Here is a 14,433-nt window from a genome sequence, read left to right as displayed (position 1 = left end):
TTGTGCCAAGTATGGCAGAGTCTCTTTTGGCCAAAACATGCTGGGGATATATTAACAGTTACTCAGTGTGCAACAAGATGAGTGTGCTAACAAGGAGTTGAGTCCATGGCTCTGGCACAAAAATACAGATTGCTTCTGCTGCCAGCAACATAAAAAGCATCCAAAGAACCTACTGCACACTTAAATATTACAAACAAGTGTGTCAGTAGTCCAACATAAAAGAAACAGTGTTGGTCTGTCAAGGAAAGATGACAATAATATTATACAACATTGAAAGAAATACAGTTTTAAAAATGATCAAATTAGGGGTAACATTCTGGGCACACTATATTAAATATGTAGTAAGTTATTTATAACCTACAGTAAACTTAAGAATGAATATTTCAGAATAAAAAAATATTTTTAATGAAACAGAAGTAAGATATAAAATTATTTATACTCTATATGTATATTTGAACATCTAAATTGTAATTGTTAGGCCAGTAAACCTTATAAGAAAGACTGGACACATATCTATTCTTTGTAGTAATACTATTGTGTTTCTGTTTATGCCAGCTATAATTACACTATATAAAACCTCATTGATATTTTTTATAAATATTTTATTTAAACAAGTTGAAAAAGGAAGACTGTAAGGTTGAGTTTAGGGAGGAGGTGAGACAGGCACTGGGTGGCAGTGAAGAGTTACCAGACAGTTGGGAAACTACAGCAGATATAGTAAGGGTGACAGCAAGAAGAGTGCTTGGGGTGACATCTGGAAAGAGGAAGGAGGAAAAGCAAACCTGATGGTGGAATGAGGAAATACAGGAGAGTATACAGAGGAAGAGGATGGCAAAGAAGAAGTGGGATAGTCAGAGAGATGTAGAAAGTAGACAAGAGTACAAGGAGATAAGGCGCAAGGTGAAGAGAGAAGTGGCGAAGGCTAAAGAAAAGGCGTATGATGAGTTGTATGAGAGGTTGGATACTAAGAAGGGTGAAAAGGACCTGTACCAACTGGCTAGACAGAGGGACCAAACTGGGAAAGATGTGCAGCAAGTTAGGGTGATAAAGGATAAAGATGGAATCGTACTCACAAGCGAGGACAGTGTGTTGAGCAGATGGAAAGAGTACTTTGAGAGGCTGATGAATGAAGAGAATGAGAGAGAGAGAAGAGGTTGGATGATGTGGAGATAGTGAATCAGGAAGTGCAATGGATTAGCAAGGAGGAAGTAAGGACAGCTATGAAGAGGATGAAAAATGGAAAGGCAGTTGGTCCAGTTGAAATACCTGTGGAAGCATGGAGGTGTTTAGGAGAGATGGCAGTGGAGTTTTTAACCAGATTGTTTAATGGAATCTTGGAAAGTGAGAGGATGCCTGAGGAGTGGAGAAGAAGTGTACTGGTGCCGATATTTAAGAATAAGGGGGATGTGCAGGACTGTAATAACTACAGGGGAATAAAATTGATGAGCCAAAGCATGACGTTATGGGAAAGAGTAGTGGAAATTAGGTTAAGAAGTGAGGTGATGATTAGTGAGCAGCAGTATGGTTTCATGCCAAGAAAGAGCACCACAGATGCAATGTTTGCTCTGAGGATGTTGATGGAGACATTTAGAGAAGACCAAAAGGAGTTGCATTGCGGACCTGGAGAAAGCATATGACAGGGTGTCTCGACAGGAGTTGTGGTATTGTATATTGTAAGTGGTAAGTATTGTAAGTTGGGAGTGGCAGAGAAGTACGAAAGAGTTGTACAGGATATGTACGAGGGAGGTGTGACTGTGGTGAGGTCTGCAGTAGGAGTGACGGATGCATTCAAGTGGGAGGTGGGATTACATCAGGGATCGGCTCTGAGCCCTTTCTTATTTGGAATGGTGATGGACAGGTTGACAGACGAGATTAGACAGGAGTCCCCGTGGACTATGATGTTTGCAGATGACATTGTGATCTGTAGCAATAGTAGGGAGCAGGTTGAGGAGACTCTGGGGAGGTGGAGATATGCTCTAGACAGGAGAGGAATGAAGGTCAGTAGGAACAAGACAGAATACATGTGTGTAAATGAGAGGGAGGTCAATGGAATGGTGAGGATGCAGGGAGTAGAGTTGGCGAAGGTGGATGAGTTTAAATACTTGGGACCAACAGTACAGAGTAATGGGGATTGTGGAAGAGAGGTGAAAAAGAGAGTGCAGGCAGGGTGGAATGGGTGGAAAAGAGTGTCAGGAGTAAATTGTGAAAGACAGGTACAGTGGAACCTCGGGTCACGACCATAATTCGTTCCAAAACTCTGGTCGCAACCCGATTTGGTCGTGACCCGAAGCAATTTCCCCCATAGGATTTTATGTAAATACAATTAATCTGTTCCGGACCATACAAGCTGAATGTAAATATATTATTTTTAAAGATTTTTAAGGACTAAAATAGTTAATTATACCATAGAATGCACAGTGTAATAGTAAACTAAATGTAAAAACATTGAATAACACTGAGAAAACCTTGAACAGAGAAAACTAACATTGTAAGAGTTCACGCTAATAGCCTTACAAAACCAATTGCTGTAAACACTTTTTTAAAATGAGTTTTAAACACGGGGAAAAAAGGAACATTTGAACAAATCCGAAATTTATTAAAAACCAACCATAAACAACCAAGAAAGTAACATTGCAGGAGTTCATGCTAATAGCCTTACGAACCAATCGCTGTAAACACTTTTTTTAATGAGTTTTAAACACAGGGAAAAAAAGGAACATTTGAACAAATCCGAAATGTATTAAAAACCAACCATAAACAACCAAGAAAGTAACATTGCAGGAGTTCACGCTAATAGCCTTACGAACCGATCGCTGTAAACACTTTTTACAATGAGTTTTAAACACAGGGAAAAAAAAAGGAACATTTGAACAAATCCGAAATTTATTAAAAACCAACCATAAACAACCAAGAAAGTAACATTGCAGGAGTTCATGCTAATAGCCTTACGAATCGATCGTTTTTTAATGAGTTTTAAGCACAGGGAAAAAAATGAACATTTGAAAAATCTGTAATTTATACAAAAACTAACCTTGCATGAGTCGAGTTCTGGCGTGAAGGAAGTGAGGAGGAACTGGGTGGAGAGGAGATTACAGTTTTGAGGTAAAGTCCCTCTGTGCGATGCACGTCCAACCGAGAACAATGTACTGTACAGATACAGGGAGAGACTGAATACGTGCGTTAATCACCAGCACGTACAAACCGGAAGGGAAACAAAATAGAGCACAAAGAATTCACAGCGAATGCACATGGAGAAACTGAACACATGCGGAAATCATCGGCACGTACGAACCGGAAGGGAAACTGGCTTGTTTGTCACCCGAGTGTGTGGTCGTGAACAGATGCAAAAGTTTGGCGAACTTTTTGGTCATAACCTGATTTGTACATGTTCAGAGACGTTTGTGACCCGAGGTTCCACTGTATCAGCAAGAGTGAAAGGGAAGGTCTACAGGACGGTAGTGAGACCAGCTATGTTATATAGGTTGGAGACGGTGGCACTGACCAGAATACAGGAGACAGAGCTGGAGGTAGAAGTGTTAAAGATGCTAAGATTTGCACTGGGTGTGACGAAGATTGATAGGATTAGAAATGAGTACATTAGAGGGTCAGGTCAAGTTGGACGGTTGGGAGACAAAGTCAGAGAGGCGAGATTCCGTTGGCTTGGACATGTGCAGAGGACAGATGCTGGGTATATTGGGAGGAGGATGCTAAGGATAGAGCTGCCAGAAAAGAGGAAAAGAGGAAGGCCTAAGAGAAGGTTTATGGATGTGGTGAGAGAGGACATGCAGGTGATGGGAGTAACAGAGCAAGATGCAGAGGACAGAAAGATATGGAAGAAGATGATCCGCTGTGGCAACCCCTAACGGGAGCAGCCGAAAGAAGAAGAAGATTTAAACAAGAAAACTGTACCTCTCTCCAAAGATCAACAGTTCCCTGACTATCCGTCCATCTTTCCATTTTCTAATCTGCATATCTGGTGAGGAGTCTGAGACCGAAACCAACCACAAATGAGCTGTGCATTACAGGACGGGTTCACTCACACAAACACACACTCATATGGAATCAGTTCAGAGAAAGTTAGAAGAAAACCAAAGTGAGGTGTAACTTATTATACATAATTAAGGAGGCACTTGACATCAAAAATATTTGGTGGTAATAGCCACGGCCTTAAAGCTGAAGTAAAGCTATAATATATATAGTATAACAAGGAAGGAAAACTTAGAAATAAATATGCACATATTATGCTGTCTAGTTCTTATTGTGGTGTCATGGTGGCTCAAAGGCCTACAGCCACTGTTCTCTTGGCGTGTGTGAGTTGTTCATCATGTCTTTTTCTCATGTTCATGTTAACTGGATACTCTAAATTGGCAGTTGAATGTGTGTATGTGTCTTGTGAAGGGTGCTGAGAGAAGGCAAGCCTGCTGTCACAAGAGAGAACAACCTTTCCATGTCATGTGACTAGTAATAGGTGTCGTTGTTCTTACCATGGTGTCCATGGGAAAAAAAACAAAACAAAAAAAATTAAAAATGGTAGTGCCTATGAAGCAAAATAGCAATGGAAAAATATCATAAAACTAACAATAAAAAAGAAATTTTAAAAGCAAAACAATAATGATAATTAATGAGGACCTAAGAGTCAGAAAAGCAGTGGACATATACAAAGAAACAAGAGAGTGACTAAAATGAAGGATCTTATCCAAACTCATACTGTTTGTGAGGTGAAGGGATCAGGAAAATTAAGCAACACTAAAGATTGAATTTCCTAGAGAAAACTAACCTTTCTATTACAGGAGAGACATTGCTTTGTCTTCACACAAAATTTGAACAAAAATAAAACTGGAATACAGTAATATCTAAGATGGCTGCTATGGTTTCACACTAACAAATGGTAAAAATTCTATTATGTATGATGAATAACAAACATAAAACTTGAAATATATAAAATATAAATGTTACACACATATAGAGGTAGTTTTTAAACACAAATATGTAGTAATAATGATGTTTTTCTTATTTGGAAAGGTGAGGATAACGTTCTCCTTTCGTTCTATCAATACATTAATTCTTTAATTCTAATTTAAATCACTTTCTTAAACATAATCATAGCTTTATACATGTCCGTAATACTTTGATCTATATTAGGAATCAATCCTTCTAATTTTCTTTATATCACAAACCTATGGATCAAATTACATTGCCACTAGTTTTCATCCACAGTCTATTATTGACAACCTACCAGTGTCCCAGTTCTTTCATCTGCATTTTATTTGTTCTGATCTTCAGGATTTATGCACCATGTGTCTTATATGAGAAAATGTTTCTTGCAAAGAGGCCATTCCTCTCGCTCCGTTCGTAAAGCTTACAGATGAGGTCTCCACTCATGCTTACATCTTCTGGTAGACAAAATATGCTACTGCTATCAATCATTTTACCGTTCTGCACTGACATATTTTGAATCCACTGTACATCCTTCTTTTAAAAACCCACCAATGTTTTCTTTTATCTGTAATCAATACATTTGTGATTTTGTGTTTAACACTCCTAGGACCATTCTGTGTCGAAAAGCTAAGGCTTATCCTTTTCTGAAAACTGGGTACTTTTCTTATTTAAACTGCAGCTGCTACAGTTTTGTATTTAAAAGTAATAATATTTTCACCACAAAATATAATATTACCTTGAATCGCAGCTCTAACTATAATACCAGTGGTGTTATATATACAATAGCAGTAATAAAATCTTTATAAAATAAGACAGCATAAGTCTTTGCAAATATTCTGATGTGCACTTCAACGTAGGCAGAACCGACCTGAGTAATTACTGAGAAATATCCAGGAGGATTTATCAGAGAATTTGTATCAGTACCTAAAGATCTATTAAGATGAAGAAGCACTTCCGATGAAAATGAACTTCAAAGCTTGTTCCATAAAGCAACTGTCCAGGTAGTCATATGAATGTAGACAAACACAAAACTTGGGAGCAGAGAAGAAAGACTATGTTTATTGATGGTAAGAATTTGATGAAATCTTGAATCTCTTAAAAGTTGCACTGTCAATCCATGTCCCATCATTCCTCAAACACACATTAACAATGAAAAGAAACAAAAGTGAAATAACAGAAAAACACAATGATTCTATATCAAACCCCATCTTATGTAAGTCTGTCTGAATCAGAATTTGGAGTTTTGGCAAGAGGTCATGCTGACAGATATCAGATATTCCTGATATTAAAACATAATTAAATATTCATTCATGTGTGTTAGGGGGTCAGTGGCTGTGTGTATGTTTTTACTGCAGGGTAGGTGTGCTTGGTAGCGTAAGGTAGTTTGTTATTGGGGAAATTGGCTGGTCACGCATTCACATGCAAACATGTACAGTTCAGCCAGTTTCCTCATTAGAGCTTTCGGAATTGTAATTAAGACATCTATACCCACTACAGTATAATGGAGCCAGAGCAGGATAGACAGGGAAAATGAAAGAAAGAAAGAATAAAGAGAGACTGGGAGATTAAAAGGAAAGGAAGAAAAAAAAAACTGAAGATTGTTACAGTCCATGCTGTAAAGAGGAGGCAGGCGGTCAGGGAAGATGCCATGGACGAAGCAAGCAGACGGCATTCACGGGGTCGTTTGGCTTCTGCTTCTGGGTGCTCAGCAGGAGTGACCCTACTCTGTGAACACCCTCTGCTTGCTCCACCCACCATTCTGGGAGATCCCACGGACACCGAAAGATGGCAGTGGGAGAAGGAAGCAGGGCTCTCTGGTACATTGAGGGATTGCAATGGGGAAATGAGCCCAGACAGTAGTTGATTTTCCCCGTTGCTGAGCAGATCATAGAGGGTTAGCAGATTGTCATTAGATTGATGAATTGACACTTGTGATTCTTTTTAAGGATGGATACTGACTGTGTTTTAACCTTCAGTTTTAATCCATATGTTGGATTGTTTGTTTAATGAAATTTAACCTCAACTTAAGCAATATTTTTATCATATAATGTTTATTTATGAAAAGTCTGCACAGCACTTTGTGTTTTACACATTGCTTTGCTGGATAATAAAAGCACTTTGCACACTTACACTACTCTTGATGTTCTGTGTCCTCATTCACCCTAGTCCATTTCGTTAGATAGATAGATAGATAGATAGATAGATAGATAGATAGATAGATAGATAGATAGATAGATAGATAGATAGATAGATAGATAGATAGATAGATAGATAAACACTTTATTAATCCCAAGGGGAAATTCACACACACATGACTATCAATGTCCAAGTATGAGAGGAGTATGCCAACTGCGGGCAAACCCAGGCATCACACAGGGCCAATCTTTTCATCAGTTTGAAAAACATGGAATTGGCTGAATGTGCAGTGCCAGCACATTGCAAAAGAGAAATTGAGGACATAAGAGGCGTGACTAGTCATGCAGAATTCACGTATGACTTTTGATCAGGATCTAGAGAGTTAAAGATCAGACATGTTGTACCAAAAGAATTATTAAGGAAAGCAGTAGATATAAGAAACGTGTGTTAATGGTCAATTTTGACTTTCATTATAACACTGGGATACAAACATTCATCTTTTCAAGATGTCTCCAGGCTATAACCAGGAAGAACAGAAAACTAGAAATACTTAAGAATAACCATTGGGATTGTCTCTCTAGGTTTTAAGCTTGCTCTGTTTTACACTTATGGAGGAGTTGAACTTGAAGTAAGGTTTAAGGCAAGGAGCTATGTTTTGTTGTTAAATGATACAACTATGTGTACAGTAATAGCCATGTTCCCAGTTTCACAATGAGGGAACCATTTCATTAAATTGCAGTGGGGTAGTCCACAAAATTACTGTCCTCTGACTCTTCCTTATAGACATCATTTCTAATAGTTTATATCTCAAAATGTCATCAAAGACAGTTACTTTTATTTTTAGAGCTGATATGTAGTATTTCCCTGTCTATAAAGATTCTATATTTTGCATTGGCACAATGAAGAGACTGCGGTGGGTTGGCACCCTGCCCAGGATTGGTTCCCTGCCTTGTGCCCTGTGTTGGCTGGGATTGGCTCCAGCAGACCCCCGTGACCCTGTGTTCGGATTCAGCAGGTTGGAAAATGGATGGATGGATGGAAATGAAGAGAGTCAATATCATTTCTTATTACAGATTGTTCTGCTTATTGTGCTGGTATATCTGCTGAAATCTCTGAGAAGGTTGTCTCAAATTATTGAGTGATAACATTTCCTCGAGAATTAAATTCCATAAGGTCTCCACAGGGTTGGCTTCAAGGCTTGCATTCTAAGAGATTGGATGCTATTTCCTTGGCAAATAAAATGTCATCAAGTGATTGCTGCAAGCTAAATGATAGCATCACTCTGTTAAAAGCTGAGTATACTGATGAAATGTGTAATGCCCACTGGAGAATCTGTGTGAGATACGGACCCCACATAGTATGCAGCGAGCAACAACCCTTTTCAAGGCACTTGTAGGCCACAATATAAATGACAGTGATTAACACAGTGCTTGTAATGGTTTCTAACTATCAGCTTCATGATAATGATTGGCAGTTGTACAACAGAAAGAAGGGACTGCTGAACTATCATGCTGAGCTAAAGTACTTTAGCAGAAACAGAAAATATACAAAAAATTACCTGGCACTTGGAATGCACATATTGTGTTGGCTACAAATATGTAGCTTGTTCCAAGCATACTTTATTTATGTATTGCTCTTATTTCGTAGGATGTACTGAGCTTTCTGACCTGCATTAGTTTTTGATCATCCAGCCTTGCCATCTTTCCAAGCACCTGCAAGATGCTATTTATCACACAGCCATGTAATGTAAGGAAGAAACAAAGCTGTGCTCAGCTTCCTAAATGTGTGTGGGCTATTATTACATTTATAGCATGGGGTACATTTAATTTATACTGCGGTATTAAGAAATGTCAAAATTTTTATTTATTATATTAATCCATCCATCCATTTTCCAACCCGCTGAATCCGAACACAGGGTCACGGGGGTCTGCTGGAGCCAATCCCAGCCAACACAGGGCACAAGGCAGGAACCAATCCCGGGCAGGGTGCCAACCCACCACATATTATATTAAACATATGTGAATTTCCCCTTGGGAATTAATAAAGTACTCCTCCTCGAGCCGCCACCTTATCGTGGTGTAGGGGTTTGCGTGTCCCAATGATCCTAGGAGCTCTGTTGTCGGGGGCTTTATGCCCCTGGTAGGGTCACCTTAGGCAAATTGGTCCTAGGTGAGGGACGAGACAAAGAGCAGTTCAGAAAACCTACCATGAAGAATAAAAACTTTGGATGGTGTTTTCCCTCACCCGGACGTGGGTCACCGGGGCCCCCCTCTGGAGCCAGGCCTGGAGGTGGAGCTTGATAGCGAATGCCTGGTGGAGGGGCGCCCATGGGGCTCGGCCGAGCATAGGCCGAAGAGGCAACGTGTGTCCCCCTTCCCATGGGCTCACCACCTGTGGGAGGGGCCAAGGAGGTTGGGTGCAGTGTGAGTTGAATGTGGCCAAAGGTGGGGACCTTGGTGGTCCATTCCTTGGCTACAGAAGCTGGCCCTTGGGACATTGAATGTCACCTCTCTGAAGGGGAAGGAGCCTGAGCTAATGCGTGAGGTCAAGAGGTTCTGGCTAGATATAGTCAGGGTCACCTCGACACACAGCGTGGACTCTGGAACCAATTTCCTTGAGAGGGGCTGGACTCTCTACCACTCTGGAGTTGCCCCCGGTGAGAGGCACCGAGTGGGTGTGGGCATATTTATTGCCCCCCTACTTGGAGCCTGTTCATTGGGATTCATCCCAGTAGACAAGAGGGTAGCCTCCCTCCGCCTTCAGGTGGAGGGATGGGTCCTAACTGTTGTTTGTGTGTATGCGCCGAACAGCTGTCTGGATTACCCACCCTTTTTGGAGTCCCTGGAGGGGGTGCTAGAGGGCACACCTTCTGGGGACTGTCTTTTTCTGCTGGGAGACTTCAATGCTCACGTGGGCAATGACAGTGAGACCTTGAAGGGCGTGAGTGGGAGGAATGGCCTCCCCAATCTGAATTCAAGCGGTGTTTTGTTATTGGACTTTTGTGCTCATCACGGATTGTCCATAACGAACACCATGTTCAAGCATAGGGGTGTCCATATGTGTCTAGGACACCATAGACCTCAGTTCGATGATCGACTTCGTGATCGTGTCGTTGGACTTGTGGCCACATGTCTTGGACACTCGGGCAAAGAGAGGGGCAGAGCTGTCAACTGATCAGCACCTGGTGGTGGGGGAGGATGCTGGTCAGGCCTGGTAGGCCCAAACATATTGTAAAGGTCTGCTGGGAATGTCTGGCAGAGTCCCCTGCCAGAAGTAGCTTCAACTCCCACCTCCGGCAGAACTTTGACCACGTCCTGAGGGAGGTGGGGGACATTGAATCTGAATGACCCATGTTCCGTGCCTCTATTGTTGAGGCGGCTGACTAGAGCTGTGGCCATAAAGTGGTCGGTGCCTGTTGTGGCGGCAATCCCTGAACCCGTTGGTGGACACAGGCTGTGAGGGATGCCATCAAGCTAAAGAAGGAGTCCTACAGGACCCTTTTGTCCAGTGGGACTCCGGAGGCAGCTAATAGGTACCGGCAGTCCAAGTGGAATGTGGCTTCGGTGGTTGCTGAGGCAAAAACTCGGGCGTGGGAGGAGTTTGGGGAGGCCATGGAGAATGACTTCTGGACGGCTTCGAGGAGATTCTGGTCCACCATCTCAGGAGGGGAAAGTGGTGCAGTGTCAACACTGTGTATATGGTAGGGATGGTGGGCTGCTGACCTCGACTCGAGATGTTGTTGGTCGGTGGGGAGAGTACTTTGAAGACCTGCTCAATCCCACTAACATGCCTTCCAATGAGGAAGCAGAGCCTGGGGACTCGGAGGTGGGCTTTCTCATCTCTGGGACTGAGGTCACCGAGGTGGTCAAAAAACTCCTTGGTGGCAGGGCCCCGGGGGTGGATGAGATACGTTCGGAGTTCCTCAAGGCTCTGGATGTTGCAGGACTGTCTTGGTTGACATGCCTCTGCAACATCGCATGGACATCAGGGACAGTTCCGCTGGATTGGGGTGGTGGTCCACCTCTTTAAGAAAGGGGACCGGAGGGTGTGTTCCAACTACGGAAGGATCACATACCTCAGCCTCCCTGGAAAAGTCTATTCGGGGGTCCTGGAGAGGAGGGTCTGTCAGATAGTCGAACCTCAGATTCAGGAGGAACAGTGTGGTTTTCGTCGTAGTCGTGGAACAGTGGACCAGCTGTACATCCTTGGCAGGGTCCTCGAGGGTGCATGGGAGTTTGCCCAACCAGTCTATATGTGTTTTGTGGACTTGGAAAAGGCGCTCGACCATGTCCCTCTGGTAATCCTGTGGGATGTACTCCAAGAGTATGGGGTACCGGACCCCCTGATAAGGGTTGTTTGGTCCCCGTACAACCAGTGTCAGAGCTTGGTCCGCATTGCCGGCAGTAAGTCGAACCCGTTTGCAGTGAGAGTTGGACTCCACCAGGGCTGCCCTTTGTCACCAATTCTGTTCATAACTTTTATAGACAGAATTTCTAGGCGCAGCCAGGGCGTTGAGGGGGTCCGGTTTGGTGGGCTCAGGTTTGGTTCACTGCTTTTTGCAGATGATGTTGTCCTGCTTGTTTCATCAGGCCGTGATCTTCAGCTCTCTCTGGATCAGTTCGCAGCCAAGTGTGAAGTGGCTGGGATGGGAATCAGCACCTCTAAATACGAGACCATGGTCCTCAGCCAGAAAAGGGTGGAGTGCCCTCTCAGGGTTGGGAGCAGGATCCTGCCCCAAGTGGAGGAGTTCAAGTATCTCGTGCTCTTGTTCATGAGTGAGGGAAGAATGAAGCGGGAGATCGACAGGTGGATCAGTGCAGCGTCCACCATGATGCGGGCTCTGCATCGGTCTGTCGTGGTGAAAAAGGAGCTGAGCCATAAGGCAAAGCTCTCAATTTACCAGTCGATCTACGTTCCTACCCTCACCCATGGTCATGAGCTGTGGGTAGTGACCGAAAGAACGAGCGGCTGAAATGAGTTTCCTCCACAGGGTGTCTGGGCTTTCCCTTAAGGATAAGGTGAGAAGCTCAGTCATCCAGGAGGAGCTCAGAGTAGAGCCGTTGCTCATCTGCATCGAGAGGAGTCAGATGAGGTGGCTCAGGCATCTGATCAGGATGCCTCCTGGACGCTTCCCTGGTGAGGTGTTCCCGGCACGTCTAACCGGGAGGTGGCCCCGGGGAAGACCCGGGACACGCTGGAGGGACTATGTTTCTCGGCTGGCCTGGGAACGCCTCAGGATTCCCCCGGAAGAGCTAGCAGAAGTGGCCAGGGAAAGGGAAGTATGGGCATCTCTGCTCAAGCTGCTGCCCCCGCGACCCGATCTTGGATAAGCGGAAGAGGATGGATGGATGGATTAATAAAGTATCTATCTATCTATCTATCTATCTATCTATCTATCTATCTATCTATCTATCTATCTATCTATCTATCTATCTATCTATCTATCTATCTATCTATCTATCTATCTATCTATCTATCTATCTATCTATCTATCTATCTATCTATCTATCTATCTATCTATCTATTCACAGTACCATAAATACATTACTGCTTAATACATGCAGTATACAAATGACTATTCATTAAGTTATTAATGTACTTATCAAAATTTTTGGTTACGTTTGGTAAACAAAATCAATTAGTATAAAATTGCTTTATTGTTGGTGAAACGCTTTGGATGAATATTTTTACTGTGGGCCTTCTGTGTATAGGATAAAAATGATTATTTACAGTGAAACAGCCTAACCAGTTATCTCATTAAATCAAGTTATGCCACACTACATTTTCAAAACTGCAATATGCAATGCCTTGAAAATGTATTCAAACACTTAAATGGATTTCACATTTTGTTTTCTCAGATTTTTGAATTTGAAATGTATTTATTCAGATTTGTTTCTATCAGTGACCAATAAGGCTTGGTACACCATTTTGAATCACATTGAAAATAACAACAAAATTGAAAGTAACATGACATTTTTATACCTGCTTACTCCAGTTCTGGATTTCTGGAGTGCCAGCACCTTCAGGGTAAAACCAGGAACAAACTCTGGACAGGGCACCAATCCATCATAAGCCTCCTCTTAGGCAAAGTCACACTCACACAGAACCAAGTTTGAGACCAGTTAACCCAATAAGCTATTGCTTGGTGTTGTACAATGACATGTGATGGAAAATGTGGAACCCGCAAGGAAAACGTGCACTTCACTCTGAAAGTAAGTGATATTTGTATTGAGGACCTTAGAGGGATCAGCCCTAAATGATGCACCACTGTGCCACCCAAAAACATCAAGCTGGGCTTTAAGAAGAGTGGCCAGACAGTATCCTCATCTTAGAAAATGACACATGGTAGCCCGCTTGGAGCTGGGAAAAATACACCTAAAGGTCTTTCAGATTGTGCTGGTCTGATAGAACCAAGATTAGCGTTATGTCTAGAGGAAAGCAGGCACTGCTCTTCACTTGTACAATATCATTCCAGTGGTGAAGCATGATGGTGGTACCATCATACTTTTACATTGGTTTTCAGCAGAAGGGACTAGTAAATTAGACAGGGTGGAGGGAAAGCTGAAGAGAGCAAAGTATATATTCTTAATGAAAACCTGCTCCAGAGTGCTCTGGATCTTCAATTGGGCCAAAGATTCACCTTCAAACAGGACAATTACCCTCTAAGCACAAAACAAAGACAACAAACGAATAACTTAGGGACAACTCTGGGAATTTCCTTAGGTAGACCAGCCAGAGCCCAGACTGGAAACCAATTGAACATCTTTGGAGAGACCTTAAAATAGCAGTCCATGGACGGTCTCCATCCAACCTGACAGAGCCTGAGAGGATGTGCAGAGAGGAGCTACAGAAAAAGCCCAAATTCAGGCTGTAATCGCTGGCAGGGGGGCTTCAATAAAGTGCCCAGTTAAGGGTCTGAACACTTGTGTCAATGGGATATTTTAATTTTTTACTTTTAGTAATATTGCAACAAATTCTAAAATCCTGCTTCCATGTCATTCTTAGGTATTGAGTGTTGCTTAATATGGGAAAAAAAGAATTTAAATGATTTTAGGCTGCAACATAGCAAAATGTGAAAAAGTGAAAGGTCTAAATACTTTCTGAATCTACTGTAAGTTTGATATTTTTAAAGTTGAATTTATTTTTTCACAATCGTGGCATACATTCATTTGCTTTGAAATTTTGTTTCTAATTGAAGCATTTTTCTATAAATTAAAAAAAAAACTTCCATGCCAGTTTATTCAGTTTAAAATTGCATCTACGGGGATTGGTTGAAACATAAAAACTTAAAATTTTCCAAATACTGAATCATTAAAACATAATACAATCATTTTAAAGTACTAGTAAAGTTGTTTTTCA

The sequence above is a fragment of the Erpetoichthys calabaricus genome, chromosome 8 (assembly GCF_900747795.2).
Source record: "Erpetoichthys calabaricus chromosome 8, fErpCal1.3, whole genome shotgun sequence".
NCBI lineage: Eukaryota > Metazoa > Chordata > Cladistia > Polypteriformes > Polypteridae > Erpetoichthys > Erpetoichthys calabaricus.
This window is presented reverse-complemented; position numbering follows the sequence as displayed.